The sequence below is a fragment of the Dreissena polymorpha genome, chromosome 1, assembly GCF_020536995.1.
Source record: "Dreissena polymorpha isolate Duluth1 chromosome 1, UMN_Dpol_1.0, whole genome shotgun sequence".
Classification (NCBI taxonomy): domain Eukaryota; kingdom Metazoa; phylum Mollusca; class Bivalvia; order Myida; family Dreissenidae; genus Dreissena; species Dreissena polymorpha.
The window spans coordinates 27,514,484-27,542,060 of record NC_068355.1 but is presented as its reverse complement, the minus strand read 5'-3'; the positions used below and the strand labels follow the sequence as shown (position 1 = coordinate 27,542,060).

The following is a 27,577-nucleotide window of genomic DNA, read 5'->3' as shown; positions in this document are numbered from 1 at the left end:
ATCAATTTATTAACCAGGTTTTCCGAAGGAAAAAACTGGTTATTAGATTGGCGAATGCGGGCGGGCTGGCTGGCTGGCGGGCTGGCGGAATAAGCTTGTCCGGGCCATAACTATGTCGTTCATTGTCAGATTTTAAAATCATTTGGCACATTTGTTCACCATCATTGGACGGTGTGTCGCGCGAAATAATTACGTCGATATCTCCAAGGTCAAGGTCACACTTTGAGTTCAAAGGTCAAAAATGGCCATAAATGAGCTTGTCCGAGCCATAACTATGTCGTTCATCGTCAGATTTTAAAATCATTTGGCACATTTGTTCACCATCATTGGACGGTGTGTCGCGCGAAATAATTACGTCGATATCTCCAAGGTCAAGGTCACACTTTGAGTTCAAAGGTCAAAAATGGCCATGAATGAGCTTGTCCTGGCCATAACTATGTCATTCATTGTGAGATTTTAAAATCATTTGGCACATTTGTTCACCATCATGGGACGGTGTGTCCCCAAAAGAATCACGTCAATATCTCCAAAGTCAAGGTCGCCACGACTAAAAATAGATTTTAAAAAAAAAAAAAAATTACAAAGGGGGTTAATTTTTTTTGGTCATTTCAAAAGTTCAGTTTGAGTTTTCTCCCTTTATCAGATTTTTTTTTCACAATGAAAACCTGGTTTTGTGACAATTTTGTCCCTTGTTACATAATATTTTACTTTTGCTGTGTTTTAATAGTGTAGCCGGTATTGTTTTATTGCTTAAGTTCCTTATAGCATTCTTATTTATATCACACATTTTAAGATCATTAATCCTTTAACTAATGCTGCATAATATTATCAATACCTCTTATCTTTTATCAATTTTATGTACATATATATGTTTTGTACAACGCCATTGAATATAATTATATAAATAGGCGTTTCATCAAATTAGAAAGTTTCAAGTTTCAAGTTTCAATGCTTGATAAGCCGGAAATCGGAAATACATTACTGTTCTATTTTTAAGTACATGTTATTATGACATTGTGGTAAATAATTTGTTGTTATTACATCATTGCCTATATATTAAAGCCGTTAAACATTGTGTTTGTTTTGCTGAAAAAAAAACACGAGTATATCAACGTAGCACTTAGCGTTTGCAGAGTTCAATAAATTTATGATGATGTATAATGTACATGCATTTCTCTGGGTTTTCACGCCAACGGGTGATAGTGTTTGACTGTTTGTTCAAGTGTCTAATTGGCACTCTTTGTATGTGTTCAAACTGTGAAAAGATGTGACAATCACAGAAACAACAGGATGGCGCTGCCAATTAAGTGCGATAATGGATCAAAGGGCATTGACAAAAAATAACAGTTAGGGTATATTTTTCGGCGTTTACTCAGATGGTCTCTCACAACAAAAAAACTATACAAGTCAAGGTATTATGTTTTACTTCTATCAGTAACGATACGGATACGGCGTGTTTGATTTGAATTGACTTTAAAAGAAATATCAAATTGTTGGCGATATAACTGTTTTAAAAATACCAAAGAAACATTTAACAGAAATCAACAGAATTCGATTATCTCTGCGCTACGCAGTTTGTATAAAAAATCGATACTTGCACACTCGTATACCTTGACCTTGTACATTGCCGCATAATTTTCGCGCTCTTTTGTCGGGAAATATACATGATGACTATATTGAAAGCATTTGTTAACGTCGTGTTAACATTAAAACATCGGAAGTGTGTTTCGGATTATAAATTTTTATTCTCATTTGGGAATTTAACGGAACATTTATACTTATGGTATATTTGTTTTGAATTGTATATTAAGTTGTTACAATGCTTTACGTGTGAATTTAAAAAAAAATAATATTATGCATTAATAGCACAATTTCCAGAAGGAAAACGTTTTTTACATGAAGGCGTATGATGCAATAAAACATTATTTTGTAAGATCGTATTGTATCAATCTTAATTTAAATACGCTCGTCCAATGAAAGCTGTGTCCCACATTATGCGCTGTACTCTTTACATTTCTAAAAAATGCCGTAGTCATATGGTTGTTTTAATGAAATTCTCAAACATATTTACCGACATAAATGTTCAAGATTATTTTTTTGATGTTGTATTATCAGATAATTGTGAACATTAGAAGCGTTATGTACATGTATAAAGTTATCGATACGATTCAGTTTCTATGCATGAATTGGCGAGTCATCGGTGTCACTGCGATCACGGCGAATTGCGGCGAAGCGCAGCGAATCACCAAAACATTGAGGGGATTTATCGCGAAGATTATCTTGCTCTCGCGCGACGTCGGAGTGACGAGTCACGTGAAATCGCGGTGATTTTCCACCCAAAAAGCAAAATGTCCATCTTGACTTCGCAAATTAGGCAAAAATCACGGGTTGCGTAGTGTATCTCATGGAGCTGCACATTTTGAGTGGTGAAAGGTCAAGGTCATCCTTCAAGGTCAAATGTCAAATAAATGGCTTCAAAGCGGCATCGAAACTTTAACCATGGAAATAACTTTTGCAATATTGAAGATAGCAACTTGATATTTGGCATGCATGTGTATCTCATGGATCCGTGCACTTTAAGGGTGGAAAGGTCAAGGTCATCCTTCAAGGTAAAAGGTCAAATGTATGGCTTCAAGGCAGAGTCAAAACTCTAACCTTGGTCATCAATTTTGCAATATTGAAGATTGAAACTTTATATTTGGCATACATGTGTATCTCACAGAGCTGCACATTTTGAGTGGTGAAAGGTTAAGGTCATCCTTCAAGGTCAAAGGTCAAATTTATACTTCTAAGCGGCGCAATAGAGGGTATTGTGTTTCTGACAAACACATCTCATGTTCCACTTAGAATATGCATATTATTGATATAGCTATGTCTATATATATAAATTTATATTCTGAAAGATCATCTAATAAATAACTACACCCCCACATTACACCCCCCTCTACACTGCCCCCACCCCCCCAAACAAAAAGATTTTTTTTAAACATGGTAAAAAACAAAACAAATATTTTAATTATTTTTATTTTTGAAGGACCTTCAAACCATCCCACCCAAGCTATTGGGATCAAAATTGAAATAAAATCTTAATTGTTTGTTTTATGTCCTGAACTCAGAATTGTCTATTAAGTACAACTTCCTTAAAACATAAGCGATCAATATGTTTCAAATATGGTCCTCTCTTCCACTTAGAATATGACTATATTACTTTGAACTTATTGTATTGTAATCACCCTATGTCTGGCAGTGTAGAGTGTCAAATGTGCGGTGTACTGTATTGTAACCACCCTATGTCTGGCAGTGTGAAGTGTCATATTAGTGGTATTCTTTATTGTAACCAACCCATGTCTGGCAGTGTGAAATGTCAAATTAGCAGTGTCCTGTATTGTAACCACCCTATGTCTGGCTGTGTGAAGTGTCAAATGTGCAGTGTCCTGTATTGTAACCACCCTATGTATGGCGGTGTGAAGTGTCAAATTAGCGATGCCCTGTATTGTAACCACCCTATGTCTGGCTGTGTGAAGTGTCAAAGGTGCGGTGTCCTATATTGTAAGCACCCTATGTCTGGCAGTGTGAAGTGTCAAAGGTGCGGTGCCCTGTATTGTAACCACCCTATGTCTGGCTGTGTGAAGTGTCAAAGGTGCGGTGCCCTGTATTGTAACCACCCTATGTCTGGCTGTGTGAAGTGTCAAAGGTGCAGTGTCCTGTATTGTAACCACCCTTTGTCTGGCGGTGTGAAATGTCAAATTATCTGTGCCCTTTATTGTAATCACCCTATGTCTGGCTGTGTGAAGTGTCAAATGTGCGGTGTCCTTTATTTTAACCACCCTATGTCTGGCAGTGTGAAGTGTCAAAGGTGCGGTGTCCTGTATTGTAAGCACCCTATGTCTGGCAGTGTGAAGTGTCAAATGTGTGGTGTCCTGTATTGTAACCACTCTATGTCTGGTGGTGTGAAGTGTCAAATTAGCGTTGCTCTTTATTGTAATCACCCTATGTCTGGCTGTGTGAAGTGTCAAAGGTGCGTTGTCCTTTATTGTAACCACCCTATGTCTGGCAGTGTGTCATATTAACTTCCTGATGTTTTGAATAACTCGAATATCTTGCCAAACGCTCATGTGGGTTTGGAGGGATAACATTTTTTTACACTTTGCAGATGTGGTATGCTAGTTCAGATTGAATGATTTAGATTGCGTGTTTAGATCTATATCGTGTGAAGCTTAGCAAAAGATGCATACACAACTTCCTGTTTTGGTGTTTGTTACACGATAATGATACATAACTTCCCTGTATTTGTTTTTGGTGTATGCAATTAATTTTGAAGACAAATTAACTTCCCTAGATGGTTGTTTACTAGGTTGTGATCAGAGTTGCAAATGACATTAACCATTGTGTGGGTTACTAAAAGTACATAGCTGAAAACCTTGCCATTGTTTATAATGTCTGATTTAAATAGAAGATAAATCAAGATCACAATAAATCCTCCTTAAGTTGAAGCGTGTAACAATACTCTTCTGTAATAACAAAATCGTGGCTCAAAGCTCAGTTGGTGCAGACCTTAATATCATCTGAATCTAGTTTTTAGTTGTTTGCGCTTGCAAGTCAGTCTGCTCTTAATTACGCTAGGAACAATAACCACCGCATCTTCCTGTTTATACTTCTCACTGGTTCACTGCAGACAGTGGCTTACTGTGTGTATGTAATCAACAGTGTTTAACAGCTTGTGTGATGACATTGACCAGTCTAGTGTTTAACAGCTTGTGTGACGACATTGACCAGTCTAGTGTTTAACAGCTTGTGTGACGACATTGACCAGTCTAGTGTTTAACAGCTTGTGCGATGACATTAGCCAGTTAATCATTGAAATATGTACATATTGGCTGCTTTCAGGGATAACGGTGCTTAATGCATGTCAAATCAGATAAACCTGTGCACACTGATTAGCCTGTGCAATGCGCACAAGCTAATCAAGGACAACACTTTCTGATTTTATGGTGTTTTTCATTTAAAGGGTCTCTGGTACTGGGATGACAATTAATGCATTTTCATTAAGCCCTGTTTTCACAAAATGAAGCTTAAATTATCTCTGTTAATAATGATTTGAAAAAAAGATAAAAGTGATAATAACTTTAAAGTTACTCTGCTGACAAGGCAAATAAACAAAATCACTTTTATATCAAATAAATAACCAATGAGTTGTAAATGTTTACCTTGTGGCATTTTTAGTAAATATCTAATCTTTTCACAGTTTGTCGTTTAAATTTCTAATATTGAGAAATGCAAATATTGGATTTTAAATGATCCATTAAATAATCTAGAATGAAATTACAGTATTTAATCTTTTATATGTATAAGCAATCATCGTAGTATGAAAAAATATAACGACAACAACAAAATGCAAAGTTTAAAAAAAACTACCTTCAATATTTAAAAATATTTTTGTTGTTTTTTTCTCCAATAAATACATGTATGTTTTCACTTTCTTTGAAGATCAATTATTTCAAGCTTTCCGCGTAAGCAAGCGATCATCTAAGTGTGTTTGGTCCCAAAACATTCAACGATACGAATTTAGATTAACTTCTTGATGCTTCAGATAAAAGCTTGCATAAGTTGTCTTTTGAGTTGATGGATAGGCAGGTTTTGTTTCATGTGGTTTGCTAGCCTATTTTGAAATATTCCTAGTGCGTGTTTAGATCTGTATCATGTGTGAAGCTTTGAAATAAATCGTCCTGCTTTGGTGTTTGTTTACTCATGATAAGATACATAACTTCCCTGCATTTGTATTTTGTTCATCAGTTTTGAAGGAAAAAAAACCCAACTCTCGATGGGTGTTTACTGAATGACTTGATTTAATGTTTGTAATGTCTGATTTGAATAAAAGATAAAAGAAGATCACAGAAGAAATAGCATTTGAGGGGATTTGGTTACTGATACAGTTCTACAATAACATAATCTTGGTCAAAACCCGGACTCAGTTAATTCAGACTTGTAGAATCATATCTTATGAATCTTTTTTTTGAAAACCCTGTTTGATTAGTCGAGCTTATTCAATCATAAGACGGATACATTTGTCTTTAGCACTTCCCGGGGATTCCATTCCATAAACTCATAACTATTCAAATAATCACAGTGACATGCTAGGTCAACATGCAGGTTTTGATTCCATATGGTTATATTCAAGGTCTAGGTCAAATTGTTGGTAGTAAGAAATCAAATGAAGCACCTGTGCTGTTCTATAACATGCCTTTAAGATTAATGAATAGTGTAAGTATAAGAGGGTGTATGGCAGTCTTCGAAATTAGGACACGCCCGATCGCCTGTGGCGAGTAAAATTACCGCCGGGCCCATACAAAAATTCACGTTTGTGGCCCACCGGGCATGTAAATTATTGAAGCCAATTGACAGTTTATAAAAAAAAATCGTAAGCGGTTCTTGATATTTGCAGATCTATTTTTCAATTTTGCGAACAAACACCTTGCCGTAAGTTGTAAAACAATAGGAGGTTTTGGGGATTCCGATAATGACGTCACGTTTGCGCATGCTCAAATTTTGGCCATCAAAACTGCGGTCATTCTGCTATTGTTCGCATGTGATGAACCGCATCGTGATATGGTTACAATAATATTCGCGACCCTTTTGAACAAAAAATACTCAGAAATTGAAATTCTTTCAGATTAAATTGAACCCAATGAACGAACACAAATAAGGACGAAAACAAACAAATTGATTGAATTTATGTAATCAACATATAGAAACTGATTTGAACCTATTTGTCTATAAAAACTTGCCTTGTTACAGATTAACTAAATCCTCTTGATAAATGTAAATGCTTTTATTAAATTGTTCACACCAGTTTTGACACTCTTTGTTTCAGCATTTTTAACCCAGTGTTTAATTGCCCCTTTGTTTATCACAAACCGATTATCTCGATATGATCGGATACTGTCCAGACAATTACTAAGAAAACAGTGTGTAATAAACCCAGGGACCTATACATGTATGACTCTGTATGGGGTCTCTGCATAAACCACATGTGTCTGGTTATTAAACACAATTTATGATACCTCCATGTCATCTCTTCGCATATTAAGTAAAAAACTTAACAGTTGCTTTAATAAAATATTTGAACATATTTAAAAAATAGACATTTGTCCAAAATGGATTAACAGATAGGAACTATTAAGTATATATATTAGCCAGTTTAAACATAACAATAAAGTGTTTAATAACTAAACATTTAAAATATTTTTCAAATTTACTGCTACACAATTAACGTATTTAACGGGTACCTGCAAATGTAAACTCTGCTATAATGTGTAAAGATCGTGCGATACTGCAGTGTTCGAAACATCATCATGAAAACAAGCAATCGCGTTTGGTCATTATAGGGATATAAAATACTTGCGTAAAATAAATTAAATGTGTAGATTTATGGTATCATAAAATGCTTGATTTGTATCGCTCATTATCACTAGAGAAGAGTTTTCAATATACATGTACATGCAAACCCAGTTCAATTTGCAAAATATGCAGGTGTTTTTTCAGTTGGAATGCTTAAATTTATTAATATTTTCATTCAATGTAAATTTACGAAACGAAAATTCATTCAATGTAAAAGAAAATTCAAACTACATTTCAAGATTGAAATGTATTTAGCTATTTAAGGGCTTTGTTTTATAACTGATTCAATACACCCCTTACACTAAATTCCAATCTCTGATGAAAAATAACACTATCGCATCCACACCACTTATAATAATATTCAAATTATTATATGTTTTATAATTTGTGAAATATCATTTATTAAAGTCTTCCTTAAAACAGAATACGGGTGCTTATAGTTTTGTTTTGTGAAATTGTAAATATTAAGTCTTCCGACGACCTTTACTCTGATACAATGTAATTGGCCGCGATCGAGAAGTTGACGGCCAATCGTCACACAAAAACCTCCTATGAAATTCGATTGGTTTAACAACACGCACCTGCTTGCCCTGTCATCGTTATTATTTTTGACCGATGCAGTTCGGTCACATTCGGTTCTTATCGACGGTAACTCTAGACATTAATCGAGAAGATGCTTTTTGAATCGATCATTTCAATCAAGTAATACGCTTCCGTTTTTGTCAATGTAAACAAATGTCATTGTTGACATAGAGGCAGTATCTTAGGTATGTTGATGGGGCTAAGCCCGATAAAGCACTTCCAAAATAGAAAATTGACAATGATTTAGAGAAAAAGGAAGCCAAAAAATGGTACGAGGACACCAGAGAACGCTCTTTTCAAGAGCACTGGTGTAACGATCGACCGTCTTAATTCTAGTGATGATTAGATGTAATTGTATTCACTACTATTGAAACAAATGTTCTGCTTTACTATGTGTAGCATGTAAGTGTTAAAATGTTGTGATTTGTTATAATTTTGGTTAAAAAAGTTTGGGCATGTAAAAAATATGTTGGGCATGTAAAAATTCTTAAGTAACTGGCCCGACTGGCATGTAACTTTTCAAAGCTAATTTCGAAGACTGGTATGGTGCACAGAAAACCAAAATGGCTATCTTAAAGGTCAATGTCATTATGAGAGGTCAAATAAATAGGGCTAGACCACTGTTTAAGTATATCTTGCATAAAAAATATGTTGAGACCTTAACACTATTGTTGTGCACAGGAACCATAATTATCATTGTATTAAAAGTCATATTTGATCATCAAGTCAAAAACAGCACTTATGTAAAAGCCTAGGCATTTGTGTATACAAGGTATACGGTATCCGGAGAAGTGCCCCCCCGGAGAACTGCCCCCCGGAGAACTGCCCCCTTATTTTAAAGGTGGCGGAGAGGTGCCCCCCCATCAAATCGGTAGGGGCGGAGAACTGCCCCCCTGTCAGAATTTAGTAGGCGGATATCTGCCCCCCCATCAAATCTGTAGGGGCGGAGAACTGCCCCCCGGTGTCATATTAGTTATTAGTTACGTAGTGAAAACAATACTTACGGGTAATTTTACGTTATCGCCGTACACATTTTATCCGGTAACAATTTAATTTCAGTACAAGTATATTACCATTTATCGAACTGAATAACACAAATTGTCTAGAGGTATGTGATAATACTGTTTAAGGCCCTTGGTACGCATCTGCACCACTCACTATACATGAATGCCTTGTAAAAGTCGTGTTTTAATAAGAGCGCGAAACATAGTCGAGATCCACACAGGAAACGCGTGCGTGTTAATACTGGCAATGTGTTGCAACTAAATATAGACGTGCAACTCGGTACTTATGGAGGAAAAGTTACATCGGAATTAATTTACATTATAAAGATAGTATTGACCCATGGAAAAAAAGTTAATTGACATATAAAAAAGTAAATTAATAGGCAAGGCAAAGGCAATAATTTAGCTGACTTGAAGAAAAAAATGAAGTGAAGTTGAATTTATAAGCAATTTATTTATGTTGTTTAGTTAATTCATGTCTTCTAGCACCTTATCCGTCGGTAGCATCGCCAGACCGTCGAGTCGTCCGCAGTTTGCATTTTGAGCAGATCATGTCGACATGCCAAACAAACAAAATCGGTAACAGTTGCTTTAATTAGCAGCTAATAAGGCAGGCAGAGAACTTGTTACCGTTAACGATAAGTACCGCGATCTTTTTATCTTTTAATTGGTAGACCGGACCGACCTTAATTGTTAAGAACTTGTTAGCTTTGAATAAAGCCGCATACGGGTTTATTATATTGAACCGTCCAAATCCGTAATTGGCGAAAACAAACAAATAAATTATTGTTTTCAGCTGGCATAAGGATGGATTAAATTGCATGCTAATTGTTTGTTTTTATTACGGGGAAAATATCAAATAATTCAGCCGCGAAAACTTTTTATTAGCAAAAAGTTATTTGTTTTTCTTTGTTCACATTGACGAAAATCACGTGATTATAAAGTTGGCGACGTGACGACGTCCATGCCGAGGTAGGTATTTTATGCCGTTTTAAAACTTTTATTACTTGCACAACTTTATATTACTTTTGAAATTTCACTCAATTTCCATACATAATAGCAAGAAAGTTACTGGCGTTATTGTCATTATAATACTCGCTTTATATATCACCGCTATTTCTTTAATTAGGGGGCACTTCTCCGGGTCATCAATTCTGACAGGGGGGCAGTTCTCCGCCCCTTATTAATCAGCAGGGGGGCAGTTCTCCGCCCTATACAAAAACAGTGAGGGGGCAGTTCTCCGCCCAGTGAAAAATCTTTGGGGGGGCAGTTCTCCGGGGGGGCACTTCTCCTAGAGCCAAGGTATACAGCACTTTCAGTGAATGGTTCACTTCATCTTGTAGTAGCTAGGTTCCAATTAGTTTGGTGGCACTTTCAGTGCTATGCGTGATTGATAATGTGTCTGCACTTGATTAGTTTGGCGGCACTTTCAGTGCTATATGTGATTGATAATGTGTCTGCAATTGATAAGTTTGGTGGCACTTTCAGTGCTATATGTGATTGATAATGTGACTGCAATTGATTAGTTTGGTGGCACTTTTAGTGCTGTACGTGATTGATAATGTGTCTGCAATTGATTACTTTGGTGGCACCTTTAGTGCTATACGTGATTGATAATGTGTCTACAATTGATTAGTTTGGTGGCACTTTCAGTGCTATACGTGAATCAATTAGTTTGGTGGCACTTTCAGTGCTATACGTGAATCAATTAGTTTGGTGGCACTTTCAGTGCTATTTGGAATCAATTAGTTTGGTGGCACTTTCAGTGCTATACATGAAGCAATTCGTGAGTGACACTTTCAGTGCTATACGTGAAGCAATTAGTTTGGTGGCACTTTTCATGATTGATAATGTGGCTGCAATTGTAATAATTAAAACAAATAACTGTGAACATATTTTTATTCAACGTTAAAGTAAATGGGTTCCTCTTAAACAAAATCTATTGTTTCCACTAATGGCTTATTACCAAAAATCATAGGCCTCATTTTGCTTGTTCATTGCTAAAATATGATGGTGCACCGAAGTGCGGCATTATCTATGTACAGTAATGATTCATATTAGTGAGCGAACTCAGTGAGATGAACACCGCGGCGAGTGGTGTTTTTTTCAGTACACGGTGTTTGTAACGATATCTTTATTTTGTCAAGAATGGGATGGGCTATCATTGAAAATGTCTGGTAATTTTATATTGTTATATTGTTATATTGTTTGTTAATAAGTACAATTTTGCATGTTTAACACTTAAAGCATATCTTTCTTATAATGTCTTCGGAAAGTGTTTTTTTAAAAACAGTAAACTAAATGTTGATCATCTGGTTTCTTTGTTTAGAGATCTAATTTAAAGGAAATATCATTCATCGACTGTATTGGGATAATTTTCAAACACCACTGAACAAAACCTTTAATTCTACATAGGTGGAGAGCTTATTATGCCCCCCTTCGAAGAAGAGGGGGTATATTGTTTTGCTCATGTCAGTCCGTCCGTATGTATGTTCGTCCACCAGATGGTTTCCAGATAATAACTCAAGAACGCTTAGGCCTAGGATCATGAAACTTCATAGGTACATTGATCATGACTCGCAGATGACCCCTATTGATTTTCAGGTCACTAGGTCTAAGGTCAAGGTCACGGTGACCTGAAATAGTAAAATTGTTTCCGAATGATAACTCAAGAATGCTTACGCCTAGGATCATGAAACTTCATAGGTACATTGATCATGACTTGCAGATGACCCCTATTGATTTTCATGTCACTAGGTCAAAGGTCAAGGTCACGGTGACCCGAAATAGTAAAATGGTTTCCGGATGGTAACTCAAGAATGCTTAGGCCTAGCATCATGAAACTTGAAAGGTACATTGATCATGACTCGCAGATGACCCCTATTGATTTTCAGGTCACTAGGTCAAAGGTCAAGGTCACGGTGACCTGAAACAGTAAAATGGTTTCCGGATGATAAGTCAAGAATGCTTACGCCTAGGATCACGAAACTTGACAGGTACATTGATCATGACTCACAGATGACCCCTATTGATTTTCAGGTCACTAGGTCAAAGGTCAAGGTCACGGTGACTTGAAGAAGTATAATGGTTTCCGGATGATAACTCAAGAACGCTAATGGCTAGGATCATAAAACTTCATAGGTAGATTGATCATTACTCGCAGATGACCCCTTTTGATTTTCAGGTCACAGGTCAAGGTCACAGTGACTCAACTTAGTGATTATGACTCGCAAATGACCCCTATTGACTTTCAGGTCACAAGGTCAAGGTCACTGTGACTCGGACACAGTAAAATGGTTTCCGAATGATCATGTATGTTCGTCCACCAGATGGTTTCTGGATAATAACTCAAGAACGCTTAGGCCTAGGATCAAGAAACATCATAGGTACATTGATCATGAATCGCATATGACCCCTATTGATTTTCAGGTCACTAGGTCAAAGGTCAAGGTCACGGTGACTTGAACCAGTAAAATGGTTTCTGGATGATAACTCAAGAACGCATACACCTAGGATCATGAAACATCATAGGTACATTGATCATGACTTGTAGGGGACCCCTATTGATTTTCAGGTCAGTAGTCAAAGGTCACGGTGATTGACACAATGGTTTCCGGATGATAACTCAAGAAAGCTTACCACAAGGATCATGAAACTTCATAGGTACATTGATCATGACTCGCAGGCTATCCCTATTGATTTCATGTCACTAGGTCAAATGTCAAGGTCACAGTGACTCAACTCAGAAAAATGGTTTCCAGATGATAGCTTGCGCCTAGGATCATGAAACGCAGATGACCCCTATTGACTTTCAGGTCACTAGGTCAAAGGTCAAGGTCACGGTGACTTGACACATTAAAATGGTTTTCAGATGATAACTCAAGAACGCTTAGGCCTAGGATCATGAAACTTCATAGGTACATTAATCATGACTGGCAGATGACCCCTATTGAATTTCAGGTCACTACGTCAAAGGTCAAGGTCACAGTGCCAAAACACGTATTCACACAATGGCTGCCACTACAACTGACAGCTCATATGGGGGGCATGAATGTTTTACAAACAGCCCTCCTTTATATCAGTATTCTTGAAAGGGTTTTTGTGTCATAGCACGTACCAAACTTGATTTCACTATAAAATTAAGTGATCGCCTAACGAGTCAGAAATGTCAGTTCTTGATTTGTATTTTGTTATGGAACTCACAAATGCAAAATGGTAATTCTAATAGAATAGTTTTGCAATGAAAATCCATACTTTCAATTTTGTAGCTCGGCTTTTTTTGGAGAAACCTGAGGTATTGTCATAGCCAGCTTGTTGTCCGCCATCTGCATTGTTCTAAAACCTTAACATTTTGTTAAGGTTTGGAACATTGTCTCTAAAATCAAAGTGCTGCAACCTACAACTTTGACACTTCAAATGTAGCTGCACCTTGATGAGTTCTACATGCTACACCCAGTTTTTGGTCACTAGGTCAAAGGTCAAGGTCACTGTGACCTCTTAAAAAAACAAAAATTCTGACAAGCTTTCATTTATTCAAAACTGCTCCAGCAGCTGAGCGTGGCACCCGTTATGAGATGCTCTTGTTTAATCTTAATTATTGTTTGGTATTTTAAATGCATATTTATTCCTTTACTCATGAAAATATGACTACTTTGGGCTGATAACACACACTGTAAAATAAATTCCAATAGTCACTTTAAGGAACTGAAATTTTGAGTTGTCCACTCTGAAGTCACTGTATAGCTACAGTAAAGCCAGATCATGAACTGAATGACTTTAGCTTGAATTTTGAGTTGTCCACTCTGAAGTCACTGTATAGCTACAGTAAAGCCAGGTCTTGAACTGAATCACTTTAGCTTGAATTTTGAGTTGTCCACTCTGAAGTCACTGTATAGCTACAGTCATGAACTGAATGACTTTAGCTTGAATTTTGAGTTGTCCACTCTGAAGTCACTGTATAGCGACAGTATAGCCAGGTCTTGAACTGAATCACTTTAGCTTGAATTTTGAGTTGTCCACTCTGAAGTCACTGTATAGCTACAGTATAGCCAGGTCTTGAACTGAATGACTTAAGCTTGAATTTTGAGTTGTCCACTCTGAGGTCACTGTATAGCTACAGTATAGCCAGGTCTTGAACTGAATGACTTTAGCTTGAATTTTGAGTTGTCCACTCTGAAGTCACTGTAGAGCTACAGTATAGACAGGTCTTGAACTGAATGAATTTAGCTTGAATTTTGAGTTGTCCACTCTGAAGTCACTTTATAGCGATAGTATAGCCAGGTCTTGAACTGAATGACTTTAGCTTGAATTTTGAGTTGTCCGCTCTGAAGTCACTGTATAGCTACAGTATAGCCAGGTCTTGAACTGAATGACTTAAGCTTGAATTTTGAGTTGTCCACTCTGAAGTCACTGTATAGCTTCAGTCTTGAACTGAATGACTTAAGCTTGAATTTTGAGTTGTCCACTCTACAGTCACTGAATAGCTACAGTATAGCCAGGTCTTGAACTGAATGACTTTAGCTTGAATTTTTAGTTGTCCACTCTAAAGTCACTGTATAGCTACAGTATAGCCAGGTCTTGAACTGAATGACTTTAGCTTGAATTTTGAGTTGTCCACTCTGAAGTCACTGTATAGCTACAGTTTAGCCAGGTCTTGAACTGAATGACTTTAGCTTGAATTTTTAGTTGTCCACTCTAAAGTCACTGTATAGCTACAGTATAGCCAGGTCTTGAACTGAATGACTTTAGCTTGAATTTTGAGTTGTCCACTCTGAAGTCACTGTATAGCTACAGTTTAGCCAGGTCTTGAACTGAATGACTTTAGCTTGAATTTTGAGTTATCCTCTCTTAAGTCACTGTTTAGCTACAGTATAGCCAGGTCATGAAACTCACTGCCAGCAGACTTCAAGAAAAATCAAGTAATGTCAGTGAATAATGTATGATGCAGACTGTATTTCCAGTATGTCTTCGTTGTATGTCTAGTGTGATGACTGTATATCCAGTATGTCATTGTATGTCTAGTGTGATGACTGTATGTCCAGTATGTCAATGTATGTCTTGTGTGATGACTGTATGTCCAGTTTGTCACTGTATGTCCAGTGTGATGACTGTATGTCCAAGATGTTATTGTGTGCTTAGTTTGATGACTGTATTTCCAGTATGTCTTTGTTTGTCCAGTGTGATGACTGTAGTCCAGTATGCCATTGTATGTCTAGTGTGATGAATGTATGTCCAGTATGTCAATGTTTGTCCAGTGTGATGACTGTATGTCCAGTATGCCATTGTATGTCTAGTGTGATGACTGTATGCCCAGGATGTCATTGTATGTCTAGTGTGATAACTGTATGTCCAGTATGCCATTGTATGTCTAGTGTGATGACTGTATGTCCAGTATGCCATTGTATGTCTTGTGTGATGACTGTATGTCCAGTATGCCATTGTATGCCCAGTGTGATGACTGTATGTCCAGTATGCCATTGTATATCTGGTGTGATGACTGTATGTCCAAGATGTCATTGTATGTCTAGTGTGATGACTAGATATCCAGTGATGTAGGTCATTGTACATATTTGTCCAGTGGGATGTCATTTAACTGTCATCAATTCACATGTGGTGAGGAAATTCAAGTCAATTACAATTTCAAATACTTGCACATAAATGTCATAAACACTTTGTGAACTAGTTTGTAAAGGAAGGGTTTAATGCAAGACTATTGTATCTTGAATATAATTATTAAGTGAAAACTGCGGTTCATGCTCAACTATCAAAATCAATGCACTTTTAGTGTTCCAGTTTATGTGTACACAATTGTCCATGAACCTGAGCCTTTACTCTTAGAGGATGTGTTCTCCTATTAAACAACAGTTTCTTGTTTCATTTGATGCACTAATATGTTTGATATTATACTGTTGTACTTACTAGATTTACTACATTGAACTACTTCTTATTATACATTATCTTTTGTTGAGCATTGGTCTCAGCTGTCATGCACTTATGACAATTATGTATACATATTATATGTAGATACTTTGAAACATGTTAAAGTATTGTATTTTATGTTCAGTCCAACCTGACTTAGCGGTAGCTTGAATTACACTGTCACCTGGCATTAGAGGTCAGTTTATATAACCACATTGAAAAAAAAAATTTAATACTCCTGAGTTTTCTACTATTAAAAAAAAACGTAAAACGGACCAGATCCCAAAAACAATGATTGTCTAATGATTATTATATCTCAATTTTCTTTCATAAATAACTAACAAAGAATTATTTGCAAGTTGAATCCCTTTAAAAAACACTCGTTCTATGACATTCAAAAAAATATGTTGTATCCAAAAGGTATTCTCCGTGACACACGCTTTTCATTCATACATCCATTTTATGATTTCTGTCATTCATTGGATTGTTGTTTTTATTAATTTTCGCTGAATAGCGTTATTTCTTGTTTATTGTCTTCTATCTAAAAATCATGTTTGCCAGCTGAAAGAGTGTTGATGCTGAAAATCACTGGTTTAAAGACATTGTCATTATTTTAAAAACGCGTAAAAGTTTTTAAGCAATAAAACAAATCAACAACAAATTCGTTTTCGACAGGTTGTACCTCACAAAATTGTACATGCCATGTTTCGCGGCGACTGAAACAAGCAATCATAGTGGTTCATTTGATTGGTGTTTTGCCAAAAATTGTTAAATAATTGCATAGCAGGTGTTATTTGTAATAAAGAAATATTTACAGAACACTTGTACTTAAAATCATGACCATTGGCAGGTCTTTTTCCCACTTTTTGGGAAGATAGCCCATGGCTTTGGAATTGGGAATTTTATTGGCATTTTCATGAAATTGGGAAAATAAATTCATTAGCCTTTTTTTCCACATGAAAAGTCCACTGATTAGGGAAATACTAAATTTGATATAACTCTTTATAATCATTCAAATTAAAAGAAAGAACAAAATCATATAATACTTTGTTAGATGTAATTGAATTGAAATTGAGATAAAATACGCATTAGACTTCTTTAAAAAAAAAAAAAAAAGATTTTTTTTTTTAATTGGAAATTAGGAATTTTTTGCCACATTTTGGGAAAAAAGTATACTTTTTGGGATTGGGAACATAGCCGAATTTCGGCTATAAAATTGGGCCAAAAAAACCCTGATTGGTATGTTGTTGGGAGAGAAGGAAGATAACTTTTGATTTCATAGTCAATAGGTCACAAGTATTTAAAAAAATGCACATAAATTGAACCCAGGGGCAGGGTACAAGAACCATAACTCTGTATGCACCGTTATTAGAGTTATTGGTGTTTGCTTGTTCTTTTGATGAACATAGCTACAAATTGTAAAACAAATAACTGAAGAAATTAATGTTTACTTCCTTATGCTTCAGATATCATAGTGCAAAAGGTGTCATTTTAGTGCAGGGATATGCTGTTTTTGTTTCATGTGGTTAGCTAGTCCATATTGAAATATTCAGATTGGGTGTCTAGATCTCAATCATTTGAAACTTTGCAAAACACGCCTACAAAACTTCCTGTTTGAGTGTTTGTTAAATCACAAAACAAAACACAACATCCCTGTTTTCGATGTACATGTATTATTTTTGAATAAAAATGAATTCTCTGACTGTGTGTTTTTTCGAGATTGCTATCAGAGTAGCACATCACATTAACCATTGTGTGAAATACTCAACAAAAAGTCAATTCATAGCTGATGTCCTTGTCATTGTTAATAATGTCTGATTTGAATGAAAGATAAAACAAGAGCACAGTAAAACAATCCCATCTGTCGAACACATGTATTATAACAAAATCTTGGTTCAAAGCCAGGTCTCAGTTAGTGCAGACTCGAAGAATCATATCTAATAAATTTATTTTTCAAATATTCACCAAAAGGCAAAAACATATTTGTCCAAATCACTTGTTAGTGTATCCATTCCTTCAATTTATAACTATTCAAATAGTCACAGTTACAGTCCAAAGTTGAATTAATAAGATTACTTAGTATAAATATGTCAACATGTTGACATAATGATACCAAGTTGTTAAATGAGGACATATGAAAATGGCAAGTTGTAGCACTGGGAATGACAGAAAAGTACACAAATATGGCGATACAAAACATTATATACTTGTATTTGTTTTTAGCTCGACTAATATATATGAAATATATATAGTTGAGCTAACCTACTCAACCCGGCGTCGACATGAGCGTGAGCGTTGGAATGTTAAAGTGTGCATATCACCTCGAATATTTTTATGGCCCTTTTTATATATCATCAGGCCTTTTCCGCTCCATTTTGGGAAAACGCCACACTGGAATTTTGGGAATTTCACATCATCAAAAATCCCATTTTGGGAAAAAAATTAAACGCAAAACTGGCTTAATTGGGAAAAATTATCGCATGAAAATAGTGTTTCTTATATTTCAAAGAAGCCATTAACTGGTAAATAACAACTATTTTGAAAACATTTTATTAAAATTTTACAAAATATTATGAAAATATGTGATAAGTGCAGGGTTTTTATCTGATTTTGGGGAAAGGGCCTGGCCTTTTTTTAGGAAATAGAAATCGCACGAAACGCAGGATTTTGGGGAAAATATACTGTATACTTTGAATACACAGATAATATCGTCATCATCCTACAAAATAGCGACTGGACGCTAAGTCGTATAAAGAGATTAGCAAATGAAAAAAAAAACAGCTGACAATACCCGTAAATAAATATTTCTTAGCTGACCACTATTTATCTTTCTACCGCATATTTACCATATCTGAAGTAAAGAGTGGTAATTAAATAATTAGTTTTATGATGCTAATAGAGTCTATTACACCTGTCTGCCAATTGCAGAATGAAATTGAAAGGGGATAATTAATTAATTAGTTTTTTTACTCCCAAACCAGCCTTAATGACAGCAGCGTATTTTAATTAAAGAGATCATGAAAAACACGAGCTGTTTAATTGTATTTAAAGTTATATTAAAGTATCGAGTTTGTAGCTCGAAAAAAGAAAAAGTAATTCATCTAGACAACTATAAAAACGGTTAGTATCGCATGATTTCATTTTGTATAGGCTTATTAAGCATAATAATTTTCAAAACCTTCTTTGAAATTGCAATGTCTATTGCTTTGACATTTGGTATATGACATCAGATAGGAATCCTCTAAAGATATTGTTACAGTTATTACTCCATGTTGCAGTTGTTAAATTGCCAAATTTTGACACATCCCATCACACAGGTGAATGATCAAGGGCATTCTTCTCTTGTCTCAACCATTTAATCAATTGAACATTGTTTTCAAAGATAAATTTCTGCTTGAAAAAATGTAATATGTATTGCCTAAACAGAGGGGGTAATCATGTGATCGTTAAGATGGCGACGTCCACGCCGAGACAGTTATTGATCGCTGTTTTATACCCTATATTACTCTTGTTTAATTTTTAAACGACGCTCACTTTTCAGCCATATCAGTTAAAAAGTGTTAAGCGTTTATTTCCTATTTAAATTCGCTTTGTATCTCGACTTTACTTCCCGCAAATTTTCTTAGTGGAGCCATAATAAGTTCATCCCACTAAGAAATTTCCCACCGAGTAAAGTCGAGATATAGAGCGAATATTACAATGAAATAAATGTCAGTAACTGTCTTGCTGTTGTGGCTGGAAAGTGGGCGGATTAAAAAAAATAATACAAGTTTTTAAAGGGTATAAAACCATAAAAGTTGTCATATACTGGCATTGGTATGTGAACTTGGCACTGGTAAACCGGCTCATCCAGGAAAAGTGCGAGTGTAGGTTAACTTAACACTGAACATGACTGAAATATTATTGAATACAATAAACAAGCAAAAAAGAGTGTGCTCCCAATTTTAGATGTTTTTTTTTGTTTTGCTTTTCGTTGGTAGGTCCGTAGACTGTTTAATTTCCGTGCATAATTAAGAAGACAATTTGACCTAGGATAACTAATGTTGGTATGCTATTTGCTTGACAAAAATATGCCTATTTATTTTTAGGTCGAATGTGAATGTCACAGAGACTTGTAACATCAAATGTGTTTATACACGACATCTCGAAAACCCTGTTAACTCTGATAAACTTCATTGAAATGCTGGTTAGTCCTGATGAAGCAAACACCTATCAATTTTGACGACACTGGTCAGATGGTTCAAGGTCACAGTTGCTTGTAACTTGAAAATAATGCTCACCTTAGACCAGTTTTTGTCAGCAGGATATACCGGTATATGCAGAGAATGGCTTCATCTACCATCATGAAAGTAAGTTATCTGAGTTTTTTAGAGGAAAGGAGTAGCTTTTCAGTTAAAGATTCACCAATCAGAGGTTGAGGTCACCGGCATGAAAACACTTTCTAGAAAACACTTAAGGGTAGGATCATATAAATTAGTATGTTAGTAAGGCTTGAGGAAAATATGAAGCGAAGTTGAGAGTTACAGATCAAAGGTTAAAAACAATTTACAGATGTTTAACCTGAGTCACTCTGGACCCAACCGTTTTGCATCAAGTAGCCTCTGGACTAACGTGGGCGCCATTTTGTTTTCGGACTACTTTTGATATTCAAAATGGCAGAAAAATGTCGGCACACATGCCCGAATGTGATTTGTGCTTCAAACTAGAGAGGGACATGTTTTCTTTTATATCAAGCAAACATATAGATTTTTACATTGTGAGAAATGTTTTGAACATAAATTTTCCTGGGTGAAATACTATTAAACGCTGATTAAATCATGAGGATGCTCGAAAAAACACACAGTGGAAGACGGTTTTTAGAAGCTGAGAAATTGAGTAAATGTGCAGTTGAGCAATTGAATTTGTAGTGGAATTTTTGGTGTAAATGGAATTTAGAAATATCTAATAAATTAATGCATCATCGTGTAGAATTATCATCAGCATCATTTCTGTGGAACATTGCAATATTAAAAATGCTAGTGTTTCATAGTTGTAGTGCTTTTACATAGTTTACTAACCATCAAGACTAGTTCACTAACCATCAAGACTGAAATGATTCATGTACACAGGTAAATAATTGACTTTTTATAGAATGTTTCTTTAAAAATAATATTTTTTACCAATTTCTTTTCGATAGATAGCACTGAAAGTCTGAAGCTAATTAAGACACTCAAGCCCATTTCCTGGGTAGACACAATACTTGTTCAGAGTATAGCAGGCTCATGCGGCCTTGGGTTTATTTTGCCTCGGCCTTTAACCTGGGTCGATTAGATTTCAGTTTTTTTAGCCCCCGAATCAACAAGGCTTACTCAGCCCTGTCTTTACTTATTTATTTTATTTAAAGATTTTGTGAACCCTCACTCCGTGCCAGTGGGGATCAAACAGGGACCTTCTTATAGCTAGATGTACACATCCAATATGCCAGTAGCACTTTTTTATAATCAATACATGTAATAATTAATTATTCTGTTCTTCTAACTTCATTGCTAATTAACTAAAACAATGTGAAACTCATTTTTAGCTCAGCTGTTTTCAGAGAAACCTGAGGTATTTTCATAGCTAGTTCGTTGTCCGGTGTCCGTTGTGCTTAAACCTTAATATTGGCTCTAAAATCAAAGTGCTTCCACCTACAACTTTGAAACTTCACATGTAGCTGCACCTTGATGGGTTCTACACGCCACACCAAGTTTGGTTCACTAGGTCAAAGGTTAAGGTCACTTTGACGTCTAATATTCTTCTTAAAAGCTTTCATTTATTCAAAACTGCACCCACAGCCGAGCGTTGGCACCCGTTATGCGGTGCTCTTGTAAAATTATCTATATCAATGGTTAATTCATGTTTGTTCCATTAATTTGTATGTATTGTTTAACAGATATAGCTTTACATAGTACTTGAAGGTATGTCTCTTTCAAATGACTTTGCAGTTTTAAATACTAATTGAACAATAAATGTTAGCATACAAAAGGCATTAAGTCATAAGTGTATAAACACATTGTTCTTCAATAAGTCGTGGACACAAAGAAATCAGTGCTTATTTGATCTTGTCAGTGAGACACAAAGAAACCCACTTAGAGTTGATATACCTTAAATACATTAAACATGATATCCCTCCCCAGTGAATTCCGTTCAACTAAATAGTCATGCAATCTCAATAGAAGATATATTAAACCTATTGAATATAACTTTCAAGTAACAAATAATTGTATTTGGTTAAAATTAACTGATTGATAATGTGTAGAGGTACAACAATACAGTAAAACCCATATTGCAATATGTAGTATATATAATATATTAAATACAATTTAAAACAAAGATTGCATATCATTACAATATGTGCGCATCACACTTTACAGATGTATTATAGCCTCTAAGCTGTTTTCAAAAATAAATTATTGTTCATGTGCCCGATATACATTAACATTAGAAAACAGACACCTTATTTACTATCTGTGTATTTTAAAGCTTTTAAAGATAGAACACATAGATATATAACTCTGTATTTTTAACCAGGTTTTCCGAAGGAAAAAACTGGTTATTAGATTGGCGAATGCGGGCGGGCTGGCTGGCTGGCTGGCTGGCGGGCTGGCTGGCTGGCGGGCTGGCGGAATAAGCTTGTCCGGGCCATAACTATGTCGTTCATTGTCAGATTTTAAAATCATTTAGCACATTTGTTCACCATCATTGGACGGTGTGTCGCGCGAAATAATTACGTCGATATCTCCAAGGTCAAGGTCACACTTTGAGTTCAAAGGTCAAAAATGGCCATAAATGAGCTTGTCCGGGCCATAACTATGTCGTTCATCGTCAGATTTTAAAATCATTCGGCACATTTGTTCACCATCATTGGACGGTGTGTCGCGCGAAATAATTACGTCGATATCTCCAAGGTCAAGGTCACACTTTGAGTTCAAAGGTCAAAAATGGCCATAAATGAGCTTGTCCTGGCCATAACTATGTCATTCATTGTGAGATTTTAAAATCATTTGGCACATTTGTTCACCATCATGGGACGGTGTGTCCCACGAAAGAATCACGTCAATATCTCCAATGTCAAGGTCGCCACGACTAAAAATAGATTTAAAAAAAAAAAAAAACTTACAAAGGGGGTTAATTTTTTTTGGTCATTTCAAAAGTTCAGTTTGAGTTTTCTCCCTTTATCAGATTTTTTTTTCACAATGAAAACCTGGTTTTGTGACAATTTTGTCCCTTGTTAAGCTTTTAAGGAAACACATAATTATATTACAGTTTGGTAACATATAATACAACTTTACAAGAACTAAGACCAAATAGTATTTAAAGCTCGGCTGTTTTCGGAGAAAACCCAAATTATTGTCATCGTCAGCTTGTTGTTCGCCGTCCGGCCTCTGCCGTCCGGCGTCTGCTGTGTGGCATCTGCAGTCCGCCGTGCTTAAACCTTAACATTGGCTCTTAAATCAAAGTGCTTCCAGATACAACTGTGAAACTTCATATGTAGATGCACCTTGATGACTGCTACTTGCCACACTCATTTTTGGGTCACTAGGTCAAAGGTCAAGGTCACTGTGATCCTTAAAAAAATAATGAAAAATTTGACAAGGTTTCATTTATTCAAAACTGCACCCGCAGCCGAGCATTGGCAACTGTTATGCGGAGCTCTTGTTAATATGAAATTATTGTTCATGTGCCAGATATGCATAAACGCTCAATAGAAAACAGACACCTGAGGAAAACCTTGTCCCAAATAGGGACAAGGTCATGCGTGTTTTGATGTAATGAGGTGATTTGAGGTACCAACGAGCCAAACATAGTTTTCAAGAAGGGCTATTAACCAGTTGAATCCAATCTCATATTGTCAATTCAGCCGTATGATGAAATTTACAACTTCTCCAAATATGCAACAACATTACATTCACAAATTTGTCCATCTCTTATGTCCTATCTGGGACAAGGTTTTCCTCATGTAATTGTTTTAATATACATGCCCCCTTTCGAAAAAGAGGGGGTATATTGTTTTGCTGGAAGTTTGTCGGTCTGTCGGAGGACCAGTTCAATGACATGTTAACAGATTGACCAATTGGCCTGATACTTTCCATATGCACTGGCCTTTTCCAGTAGATTACCATATCTAAATTGGGGTCACGAGGTCAAAGGTCACAATCACACTAAGTGTGAAATCGTGTCTGATCAATACCTAGTCAACTGATTCACCCAATGGCTTGATACTTACCATGTGCATTGGCGTTGGACAGTAGATGACCCCTGTTGAAATTGGGGTCACTTGGTCAAAGGTTAAGGTCATTGTCACAATAAGTGTGAAAATCGTTTTAGATCAATACCTTGTCAACAAATTGACCGATCACTGTGACGTCACTTGTTATAATACTATAATATTCTCAAACAATTAACTGTAATAATTATTTTATTGAAGTGTATAATTCTGTGTCAACTAAAAGCTTATCAGTGACTAAATCACACCCATATGATAAGATAAAATCTTAGTCAGATTTGTTGCAAATAATCCTGTTTTCTGTGTGTTTGTCAGTCTGTCACACTTTTCTGGATCCTGGGGAAACTTTAAAAGTTCTTAATATTTTTTCATGAAACTTGACACATGGACAGATGGCAATATGGAGAGTATGCACGTCATTTCATTTTGTTCCTACGTCAAGAATTATTGTTGCTATGGCAACACGTAGACTAGAAATATTGCTGAAAATGGTAGAATCTACGATAACTTTAAAAGTTCTTCATATTTGTTCATGAAACTTGAAACATGGATAGATGGCAATTTGGAGATTATGCACGTCATTTAATTGTGTGCCTACGTCAAGAATTATGGTTGCTTTGACAACAAATAAACTACAAATATTGCTGAAAATGGTGGATCTTGCGTAGGTCGGGGACTTTCATTGCTTGGAAATAGTATTGTTTATTTTTAATACACTATAAGAATATGGGATTGTGAACTTGGGTAATCCATTGGACCTGTATTTATAACTGTGTAAACATGGTTGAAAGGAAGTTTGGGAGCTTTGTACATGCAAGGACTTTGTCTAGCCCATTTTAGATGACATTTATTTCCCCAACAGTCTCTGCCTCTTTTGTGTAGTTCATATTTTTTAATTGAACCTATCTAAGCTGACCTAAGATAGAAGTGCTAAGGTATGATTTTACTGTGGTCAGTCATTGTATGTTGTCAAAAGTCTGGGGTCTGCCATAATGTTGTCAGAAGTCTGGGGTCTGCCATAATGTTGTCAGAAGTATGGGGTTTATCATAATGTTGTCAGAAGTCTGAGGTCTGCCATAATGTTGTCAGGAGTATTGGGTCTGCCATAAAGTTGTCAGCAGTCTGGGGTTTATCATAATGTTGTCAGGAGTCTGGGGTTTATCATAATGTTGTCAGGAGTCTGGGGTTTATCATAATGGTGTCAGGAGTCTGGGGTTTATCATAATGGTGTCAGGAGTCTGGGGTTTATCATAATGGTGTCAGGAGTCTGGGGTTTATCATAATGGTGTAAGGAGTCTGGGGTTTATCATAATGTTGTCAGAAGTCTGGGGCTTATCATAATGATGTCAGGAGTCTGTGGTTTAGCATAATGTTGTCAGAAGTCTGGGGTCTGTCATAATGTTGTCAGGAGTCTGGGGTTTAACATAATGTTGTCAGGAGTCTGGGGTTTATCATAATGTTGTCAGGAGTCTGGGGTCTGCCATAATGTTGTCAGAAGTCTTGGGTCTGCAATAATGTTGTCAGAAGTCTGGGGATTATCATAATGTTGTCAGGAGTCTGGCATCTGCCAAAATATTGTCAGAAGTCTGGGGTCTGCCATAATGTTGTCAGAAGTCTGGGTTTTATCATAATGTTTTCAGGAGTCTGGAGTATATCATAATGTTGTCAGAAGTCTGGGGTTTATCATAATGTTGTCAGGAGTCTGGGGTCTATCATAATGATGTCAGGAGTCCGGGGTCTATCCTAATGTTGGTAATACTTTTAGCTCACCTGAGCATGTTGTGTTCTGTTCATTGTGCAGTGAACGCCTTTTAGCTCGTTACAGCTATAGAGCCTACATTTGTTTTTATGACACTTTGTCAGAACTTAATCGTTTCGCTATGTTGGCTTAGTTTTAAACTGGGTAATAGGCATCCAGAAACTAGGTCACTGGTTTAAATCTTAAAATAAGATTGTTAAATTGTTGAAGCTACATGGGTTGCACAATCTTCATTAAACTTGGCATGAATGTAAAACTTTATAATAAATAGATCAAGTTTGAATCTGAGCCATATGCGTCCCAAACAAGGTCACCAGGTCAAATCTTATAAAAATATTGTATAAACTACCACATTAATGTCATTTATGCTTTAATCTTGATCAAACATTATCAGAATGTTTATTTTCACAATATCTATGCCAATGGCAAATCTAGGTTAATAGAGTTTTAAAAGATCAAATCTGATAAAACCTTTTACTTCTCTGGATGCCAAAGTTTTGTGTTATTCTCTGGATGCCAAAGTTTTGTGTTATTCTTGATAAAACGTAGTCAGAAATATTGACTTGACAATATTAGGCCAAGTTTGCATATCAAATTGGTCACAAGGTCATATCTTAGGACAACCATATTTCCACTAGAGAATACAAATTAATGACACAATAATGATAAAATATGGACATATTGTTGACATTGAAAATTTCTGACAATTTCTATCGTGAGTCAAGTGTGGTAAAAAACTTGATCTACAGGGACCTTTTGTTATTTTTAACTTCAAAAAGCCAGTTCATTATAATCAAGCACTTAACAATAATAAGTAATGTTTCATTGACATTAATCAGGTATCCAATTCAATTGTTTATCTGCATTGTTGTTTCATTATTTCTCCATTATCTTGATAAGTAACTCTTGTTTAAAAAATTATTTCAATTACAATTGTAATGAAAAGTATGTCGCTTTCAAATGACTACAGTTTTAAATTTTAGCCTAAAAGAAGTGTCAGTGAACAAACGGCACTCAAGCATATAAACACATTGTTCTTTAATAGTTCTTATACACAAAGCAATCAGTGCTACTTTGATCCTGTCAATGAAAAACAAAGCAAATAACTTGGGAAGAGATAATACACCTTGATAACATTCAGTGTAACACCCCTCCCCAGTGTATTCCTTTTAGCTTATCGGTAGTGGAAGTACAAAAGAAGATATATAATACCTATTGAAATGTTCACAGTATGAACATAATTGCAGTTACAAACAAACATCAGATTTATTTACAATTGACTGATTTATTATTTGTAAAGTGTAATGATTCCAAAAGTATCTGTGTGTTAGTATTCTCACTTATTTCACAATGACAAGTCCAATTGTGGCCCATACAACTCTATCGATGGTCAAAGTTACAAAATTAAATGTCATGAATTTTCATGTACACTCCAAAACTTGTATTCTGTTCTGCATAGTTTGTATTCTGTAACTGATAAGACAAGCTTTTTCTTTGGGAGTATATTATGTTGCACCCTGTGACAATCCTGATTTCCTGATCAAAACAATTTTGAGTAATGACTTCTATTTAAATACATTCTATACATAACAATACAATATATATGGTCTTAATAATCGGATTGGATAAATATTTACTGACCATTTCAAAAATAACTTCTTTAAAGAGAGA

The 27,577-nt window shown here is 35.8% G+C and overlaps 1 long non-coding RNA gene across 1 annotated transcript; it reads left to right on the top strand.

Annotated features, from left to right (window-relative positions):
* LOC127864976 (uncharacterized) lies at window positions 1-22,840 on the top strand. The gene is made up of 2 exons (XR_008042412.1): window positions 1-396; window positions 22,693-22,840. It is a non-coding gene; the product is annotated as an uncharacterized LOC127864976 (long non-coding RNA).
* Window positions 22,841-27,577: the final 4,737 nt, after the last annotated feature.